Genomic DNA, 10,083 nt, shown 5'->3' with positions numbered 1-10,083 from the left:
AAAAATTTCGTACAAAATCCCTTGTCCAAGTTGATAGAAAAATAATTAACTTAGGAAATCGAGGGTCGCTGGGATTTTTTTTTTAAACATTTTGATTCAGAATGTCCGCGTTTTTTACAATAGTTACAAATAAGTTCAGAATTATTTGGCAATTTTATAGGGTCATTATAAGATTTATTTTCTATAGCTTGTCTCTTAAATTAATTATTCTGACAATGGCGGCTGATATGGCCAGTTTGGTTACAGTTGTAACATTTCTTTGAATTATTGTCAAATTGATTTTTAAAATGAAAAGGAAAACTTCTTTTTTGGCCTCTTTTATCAGAAAAATTACCCGGGCTAGATTTATTATAATCACTTAAAAGAATTAGTAATCCACTAACTGAGTCTAGGTTGCTATTAAAAGCAGCGGTTCTGACATGAATGTCTTTGATATCACCAATGACAATTTCTAATAACTGACTTATCAGTTGACTGAATCAGTTAGACTAAAATCTAGAGAATTTAAAAGAATAATTTTTTTTTTGGCATTCTCATAGTACGAGGTAGCGTCATTGCTGGTGTATAAACAGGCTCTTTGCAACTTTTCGCTTAGATTTCTCTTGGCCGGATAAAGACTGCATAACTCAGTCCTAAAGTCCTCCCAGATTCGCTGTAACGGCTTCCAAGTCGACAACCAGTCCCTTGCTTCTCCAGCCCACTCAACCGAACCTCTGGCAAGTAACTCATGATTAGACCACATAAAAGTTTCACCCAATTTTTTTCAATTCGTAACACCACCTTACCGCACCGTCATCGTCATTTCCCGGATTAAACGTCGGAATGTCCACTAACGTCGACACAGCACTTTTGTTTTCATCTCTAAGCGCTTTTAGAGAGTCGGTTAAAATTTTCGCGAATTTTTCCATAATTCTTGTATCCACAAGACGCGATTAAGTTTTTCTTTTATTTTACTGATTTAAATCCGTCCACTAAAACAATATCGAACAATAAGTGGTACTTTAAGTAAGCCGATCCCACTTCTGATGTAAGAAAACACCGAGTTTTAATTAAATTATGATTTAATAAAACGAAAAAATCTTAAAATAAAACAGAACAGATTTTCTCTTCAGAAATAATGCGTCGCAGACGCTGTCTAAAATTCGAATGTCCCCTTTTGTTTTTAATAGCAAAACTCTTACTTAAAACTTAAAACTAACACCCTAAAACACTCCGCATCCATAAATCGTCATCATAAAGTGTCCCATAATGTCAAATAAATAAGGCTAATGGCTCGGGTGACGACTTCATGAAGAGGGCCCTATTGAGTTTCGAATCTGGCTGGTCTGGCACGGAATATATTCTCACATATATAAACATTTCCTAGTTATTGTGGCTAAAGATACTTATGTATTTTTTCATTTGAATGATGTTAAATATGTCCAAGAGGATTAACAAATTGGCCATCGAGTAAAATATCATATTCGTCTGTTACTTTTGTTGAAAGAAACGGTTAAATCAATATAATACTACCGTTTTTTTTAAGAAAGTTGTGTAGTCTCACCATACCTTTATGGTAAATTCGTTAACCATGATATTCTTCGACCCCCGGGTCCTCTTTTGCCTTCGATGTCTATTATTAATTTGAGAAGCCGTATTTTTCGTTCTTGAGAATAAGTCCAAAGTATTCCAATATCAAGCTGATAAGCCGTTAGCCGCTACATCGTTTTTTCGTGCTTTTCTTTGGAAGCGTATTAAATGTTGATTGGAGCCAGTCCAAGGAAATGTCGCTCGATCAGTAGTCATATTAGAGAGTTTCACTATACATCATTAGCGACTATCTGAAGTCTTATTTTAAAATAGATCATTAAAAAGAATTCTTAAAATGAAAGAAAAATTGGGTACTATTAGTACTTAAAAGAAATTAAAATAATATAATAAAAGAAAAATACTCCTGTCTAGAACACGCACTTACGCCAGACATACTCTTTTATATCATGAATACACTCTTTTTGTTCATAACATCAGATTATAACTTTCAAATTCTTTCTCAACCTTAGCTTATTAAATCAAAACTTCCTTACTTGGAACTACCAACGATTAGGATAACCATAAACCCGATCCCTTATAGGATCCCTTTTATTATAAGGAAATGCTTATAAGTTTCTAAATTGTTTTTGCTGATAAAGACTAATAATTTCAATAGAACACTAGCAGTCAAACAAAGCAATTACACAAATTATAGAAAATTTTAACTACAAGTATTTGCAATAAAATAATCTAAATTAGGCATAATTTCGCCTCGACGTACAAGGTGTTCCGTCTTCGTATGTCTTATAAGGTTTCTCGAGTATGAAAAGAGATAGAGAGATGCAGTTTTTGCGATACCATGCTACTTTTTTATGAAATCAAATATACACTGATCAAATTTATTATACATACCTTACTTTTTTGTGCGACAGGGTGATTTAAAAAAAAAGGCAGACATTTCTCTGTACCTCTGTTACTGACATGTTAAAAATGTAAAAATTAATATTTGTAGATTTCTTTGCGCAGAATCTAGTGGCGTACTTAAGTTTTCTTTAAAGGTAACAGTTTTTTAGATCTTGATTTTTTTTAATAGAACACCTTATGTATTTTTAAAAAACTGTTTCTACTTGTTAAGACCTTTTAAAAAATATAGCATAGTCTATATTTATTTTTATAAATCACATGATAAAATCATTTTCTTCCACACTTTACATTGATAATAATGGACAGCCATGGGCACCCATGGTAACACAAGAAAAAAAAATTATTAATGTTCTATCATTACTTATATAGGTATTTGATTTTTGAAGATTTTTTTTCTTAAAAATTATTCCTGGTTGCATTTTCCCTAGATGAGTGCTGATATATATTTATTTTTATTCGTTGTGTTTTTTTATTATTATCGTTTCTGTTGTCTAATTATTTTTTAATTTGACACGAAATCAACAATTTGAAAACTTTGATACCTGCTTCATATAATCTGATGAAAACGCATATCAGGCGGCCTTAGAACTCCATCTGAACAGGTCAGGTAATCTTTAGCTTAGGATTTATATATTTTTTAAGTATCTATGTGGTTATATTCATATCCCGAAAACGGCAACCCGAGAGAACAATAATCTTGATCCCAAGTTTACAACACAGATTACGAGGAATCAGAATCAGTTTCTAAAACAGAAATGCAAAAGATTTAAAAAAAAAAAACAACAAAAATTCTTAATAGACAGAACTTCCTGTTTTGGAGTCAAGAAAACACTCACTTTTTTCTTGAGAGCGTCAAGGCAGGTTCAGATTTAATTAGGAATTATATTTACACGAAAATCTAAACTGTAATCGAGACTTATACAAATTCTGTAAGAAAACATTATCCAAATTTTAGAAGATATTTCCCTGGCTCAACTGAGCGATATATTATTCTTCCAGTAGGATGGTGCTTCAGCCCATAATGCTAGAATAATATAAAACTGGTTAACATGAACATAATAAACATTTTCCCATGTGATGGATTGGAATAAATGGACCTGTTCGATGGCCGCCACGATCACCGGATTTCTCGGTGTAGATTTTTTTTGTCGGGGGGTATTTAAAGAATAAAATGTATGCAAGGCGATATGCCTACATGCAACAATTAAAAATTGGAATGAAAAATTTTTCTGTAGCATTTTAAAAACAATCATTTATTTTGGAAAATGCTACTAAAAAAATTAGACTGCTACAAAATTTATTATTAAAAAAATAAATATAGCGTAGGCTATATTATAAAAATCTCTTGACGAATGGAAAAAAGATTTAACGAAATATATAGGGTTGTCCCATTAAAAAAAAAAATTATGTAAATATCTCAAAAACTGTGACCTCTGAAGAACATTTGGTTACGCCATTGGATTCTACGTGACAAAATCTATATTTATCAGTTTTTATTTTTTTAAAGTGTCTGACAATAACAGAGGTATAATTAATCAGTCGCGAAAATTGCATCTATCCCTTTTCATAACCGAGAAACCATGTTAAACATTCGAAAATGGGACAACCCATACATCTTGGTTAATGCACAAATGTTCAATAAATTAATAAAAACTATTTAGCAAGGATGGCTTATACTTTTTCTACATACAACCGTTGATTGAATATTTTAAAAGATGCGCAACCTTATGGACGAAAATGTACCTTCAAATGTACCCGGCAATGGGATGGCGACACCGTCGCGTCGGTCTGGGTGAACCCGAGATTTTTGCCAAAGTCAATAGTCATGTGCTAACAGTCACTGTCTGCCTGCCATAGAGTAATTAAAAGTATGAGAGGGTTCAATCCTATAGTGACAAGTAGGCATCATCTTTACCCTAAACTCGATTGCAGCGTACGGTTGCGGTCTAACCGAACTAACAAAATTGACATTTGTCACAGTCGGTAAAATAGTCTACTGTAATACCGATCCGTCATAGAAATAAAAGGCGTGCTATTCAAAATTTTAGAATGGCGCGAAATTTAAAATTATTGACCCATTAAATCAATTTTTAACAGCGTAAAGGCTGTGAATCTCGATCACAAACTCTAAAAAATTATGAAATAGTGCAAGTGTATTAATTTAATTTTTAAAGAAGCTAAGAGTGATAATGTATGTAATTTAAGTTTATTTTTTACATTTTTTAATTGAATTCGTTAGTTTTTTTACATTAAATTCATCAAATTTGCTTTTAAGCTGTTAAGTTAATGCATTAACGCCCTTCAAAAAAATAAATGTTAAAAATGCAATTTTCATTGATTTTTAGAGAATGTGAAAGAGATTTTACAGCCCAATACGCTATCAAAAAAAGATTTAATGGGTCAATTATGTAAGACAATATTTTAGAGATTTAAGTATAATATATTAAGTCCTATTTTGAGAATTAAATGCTTGATACTAACAATGTTAATTTCACTGTTATCAACAAATTAACAAGGGTAGGGGTAGAATTAAAGTCAATTGTAAAGTAATTTTATAATTTATTGTCTTAAAAGGAATCCTGATACAATTTGTTTTTGTGCTGCTTTAGCACAACACTGTCCATGGTATGTATTTTGCTTTTTCTACATTTTGAGGATATGATACAAAAATTACAATTTATCAAATTTATAAATTAATTATTTATAGACATAACAACTATATTTCTCAAAAATATGCCCTAAAAATTTTACGTTTACTACCTACTTTTCTGTACAGAGGGTACCCAAAAATGTTAGGGGAGTGGTAATATATAAAAACTAACCCTGTAATTAAAATATTCTTTATGGAGAGTATGATATAAAAAATTAGTTAACACTGATGTATACCCTAAATTCTAGATGTCATCGGTCCTTTTTCTTAAATATTCAAGGAGAATCCCTGGATCTTACTTCCACCTTATCGAGGTGAGGTACCTGTTTGAGTAGTGACCTGGTAGAATGGAAGTTGTTTCACTTATTGTGCTTTTGGTACTTCCTAGCAGCAAAGCACTGATGATACCTTTCGTCAGACCTAGTAAAAAGTGGTTTAGAACAATTATGTTCATTCTGAACATTATATTGAGATTGCTGGATTATGATAGCAGGTAATAAAGTCAATGTATCTTCCCAAGGTACTTGTGCCTCAACCAGTACTGGGGCATTTTGAATAATACTTGGGCCAGCAATTAGGAAAGCACACTTTCTTAAATGAGTATGTATAGTACTAGTAAATGAAATATCATCAAAATGGTCTTGACATAAATAAAACCTTGTTGAGGTTGGGCTTAAACCAAGTATTTTAAACTATTCGAACCTCCTAATAATGTCACTTTCAGGAAATTTAAAGAAAATTTTATTTTTGTATGAATCCTCAATAAGCCAATAGTATGTATTAGAACAAGTAGGTGCCTTGCATTTAAAAATTAATTTTCCTGGTGATAACATTATTAGGGCAGTTTTAAAATGGTAAACAACAATTTTAAGTGACCTACAACATGGTGAAAACTATTTGATAAAAAAAATTGCACTTACCCCATCCTAGGGATCTGAAACCACACAATAAAACAACAAAAAAGCTTCTATGATGAAATTACACTTTAATGACTTTAAGCTACATTTTTAACTATTTTTTGTTAAAAAAAAAAACAAAAGGACACACCCAATGAACGCCAAAATAAAAAGGAATAAGCAATGGCGACGTCTGCCGCGACGATCCATGATGCGAAGGTGGGTGGTGGCAAGGAACGAAAGAAGGTCGATAATCTAATGACAATTATGACAGAAGTTGGCCCTCGATGCGGTCTAACCGAACTAAATTTTTTAGGTTAAGTTTTAGAACTTGATGATCAGGTTAGGCTACCTTTCGAACACTCTTTTAATATTCATTTCTCTATGCTGCATGCTGTGCTGTGACTGCTGTGCATTATCCGCCCTGAAAACTCGGACGCTTTGGGCTGATATCTATTAATGTTTTCGACAGGTCTAATAAATAATGGATATGCGAAAATATTTTTTTGAAAAATGATATCTACGTAAGAACATACCAAACGAAGAAGAAGAAATTTGTAGGTACGGAAATGTGGTATCTTGAAAAGGTTTATATATAATTAATTTTTTTTCACTAAATAGAGAGGTTCATTTATTATAGACTTTTCTTTTTTTATAGATTTGTTATAAATATTGAATTCAATTTAACCTATAAATACAAGCTATTTTGTTTCAGTTTTTCTTCTAGATACTTTAGCATTACAGAGCAGTACCGTTCGTTTAATTAGTTTTAAAAAAAGGAGTTCCAAATATCGTAATAATATAAATTCGGTATAATTTTTTTAGGTCGCTGATTTCTGAACTAATTTGATTTAAAAAAGTATAAAAAAATAGGTTAACAAAAGCAAATTTAAAACTATCTAATTGAGTATTACATAGATCAATACCTCAGAGATATCTTTATAAAGAGTGAATTGTACTTATTCCAGTCAATTAATGTAGTTAAAGATTTATTGATCATGGATTATTTAAAGTAATTTAGATTTAAGTTCTTATTTTTTGTAAATTTGGTCTTAATTATTTTAGCGCAACTAAATTATTTAAAAATAGTTAAAAAAGATATTCACTGTATTTAAGGATTTATTTAAATCCTTAATTCAGTCATTGTTTTACTTGAATATCTCCTTTCATTGGGAATATGTTTTAACTAGGCACCTTAACCAAGATCTCCTAGAGAATTTATTTTCTATAATAAGAATGAGATGTCCAAAACTTTTTACAATTGGATAACAGTCAGACCAGTGAAGTTTTAATATCAGATATTGAGGCTAATAGAAATGTAACTCATTGTTATTCCGAAATCGCATCTACAAGCAATATAAGTAGTTTCACCTTTTCCAATTAAAAATATCGAATAATTTAAATAAAATCGTAAGTTTGGAAAAGTGATCTAATGTAATGTTTCTGGATATTTCGCAAAAAACTTAATAGAGAAAACGAAATGTGGAAACAATTGGGAGTATTTTTTGAAAAATTATAAACCAGAAATAAGTGATAGAAGAAAGAAACATTTTAATTTCTTAAAAATTACTAAATCAAGTAATATATTTTCTCTAGCAAGACCATCAGACTATTTTTTAAAGTTATGTCAAAACAATAAAATAATTTAATGAATTCATAATTAATTTGTTATATTTATAATTTATAAAATATAATAAGATAAAACAAAAACTAATATACTAGACCTACTAAGTATAACTACTAACCTACTAGTATGGCCATGGCAAATTGATAAATATTTATAGTTATTAATTAAGATTCTGATTTATATTAACCGGAAATGAGAAACTCATTATTCATTATAAATAATTCATTTTTTCTAAAAGAATACGTCTTATAAAATAAATTCTCAATTTTCTATGTGAGCCACTTTTTGTTTTTCTTTTTTTAACTTATTTAGGGAAATCTTAAATCAATTTAATAATTTTTTTGGTCCTAAAGTAATAACTAGTCGGGATTCACCAAAGAAAATTTTGATAAATTATTTTTTTAATTTGAACAAGCAAAACTGAATTTTTGTGATGTGTTTATTTTTACTTAGTGTTTTCAATTAACATCCCTAAAATTAAAGGTTATAGTACATATTATAATGGAGGGGTAATAGAAATGATGCGCTCTTCATCCTGATTAAAAATGTGGTAAATCTTGTGGCCGTTACTTATAAGTTAGATAAGTCAAAAATAATGATAAGCAGAATAACTTTTACTATATTAAAATAAAAGTATGAGATCAATATACTGTATAGATCTCCAAACTCAAATAAGAATTTAATATTTGAGGATTTTTAGGCGTTTTTTGATGACAAATTGCAAAATAATATAGAAATCTTTACAGGGGATATAAATATTGATTAGAAGGACATAAATAGCAGTACAGTAAATGAATATCTCTATCTTATGTCAAAATATGGTTTTTTGCCCTATATTAAACTAAAAACTAGATATGAAAACTAGATAGACTCCTGCTTAGACCATTTTTTTTATCATGTCACAAATTACTATCCAATTATGGTCAATATATCGTAACACAATACTCAAAATTCTCCCTTAACAAATAAACAAGATAAATATAACAAAAGAAAAATGAATGACTTGAAATTTTTTTAAATAAACTTCATAAGCTATGACGGGAGGTTACAGAAATTCAGGACTCTGAAGACGCTACTTATTATTATTAAGAATAAACTTCAAAAAATTAAGAAGGAATAGAAGTGTTTAAAAACACTAAAAAGAGTGTAAAGGAATGGATAATAAGAGGATTGATTACCTCAATTAAACACAGGGATAGACTGCAAAAGAACCTACAAAAACATTATGATCATAAATTACATATTACTTATAAAGCTTGTAGAAATCATTTAAATAAACAAATAAATATAACAAAGTATACATTTTATAAAAATAAAATAAATAGTAACAAGAATGATATGAAAAAAGTATATAAAATCATAATAATATAACTAGTGGAGGCAAGGAAAAAAAAACAAAACATTGGTTATTAAGGATGAACAGGACCAATCTTTTATCGATCTTCTGGTGATGGTAAACCTTTGCAACAAATACTTTGTGGATGTCAGTATAGAACTAGAAAAAAAAAGTGCCTTGCTACAAAAGTCACCACTTGTCTATGTTTTTAAAACTAGTGTCAGTCAAAGAACTTATATCATCTATATCATCATTAAAATCAGATAGTAGTTCAGGGATGGACGGAATGATCAGTAGGATATTAATTATAATTCACTCTTTTGGGGGTCAATTCTTGATAGGTATATAACTGTTTTTCTTGGTATTGTCATTCAGTCGCCTCAAAATCTGGTAGATCCGTCCTTTCTCTTCAATAATACAACTGGATATGTCCAAGGACTCAAGGAGGGAAGATTCTATCATTCCTTGTATTCTCATTTCTTGAAGCATTGAGAATTCTTCGAGGTGCTTATTTTATCGTAGCATTGTCTCCAGTGTTATTTCGATGCTGCACCAAATTAGTACTTCCCAGGTCATTATCGTTCAAGAAAAACACTTGATTTTCTTCAAAAAGACGTTGCAATTTACTACAGTGGTCAAAGGTTAAATTGGCAGAAGATTCTTCAAAAAGGTTTTGTAAACATATAGCAAAAGATCTGCTTGAATATTGACTTCTATACACATTTTTCTGGACTGCCGTCACTTTCAGTTGGAAGCACACGCCAACTTCTCTCTCTTCTGTTCTCTCCTGTTTTAAGATTATCTTTTAAAGTCAGTAAGTCATCTTTCATGGTCCTAATGAGGTCTTCAATGGTCTCTAATGGGTTCTGCAGGTCTAATTTAATTATCCTGAATAAGTCTTTCTGTCCCTTGTCTCGTTCTTCTTGCTCTTCCTTCTTTTTACGGTCTCATTCCTCTTGTTCTACTTTTTGCTCGTCAAACTTCCTTAATAGCAGCTCCATCAATTTTTCGGTCTCCATCTTGGCCTGACTTCTTGTTAAACGCATCCATTAAAATGGGCTTTTAAATATCCTTTACCTCTGACACCAATTGTATCAAAATTCAGGAACATGCTTTTATTGGTAGCGTCAAAAACTCTAAC

This window comes from Anthonomus grandis, chromosome 2, assembly GCF_022605725.1.
Source record: "Anthonomus grandis grandis chromosome 2, icAntGran1.3, whole genome shotgun sequence".
Classification (NCBI taxonomy): Eukaryota; Metazoa; Arthropoda; class Insecta; order Coleoptera; family Curculionidae; genus Anthonomus; species Anthonomus grandis.
The sequence above is the reverse complement of the archived record's forward strand: the minus strand, read 5'-3'. Positions refer to the sequence as shown.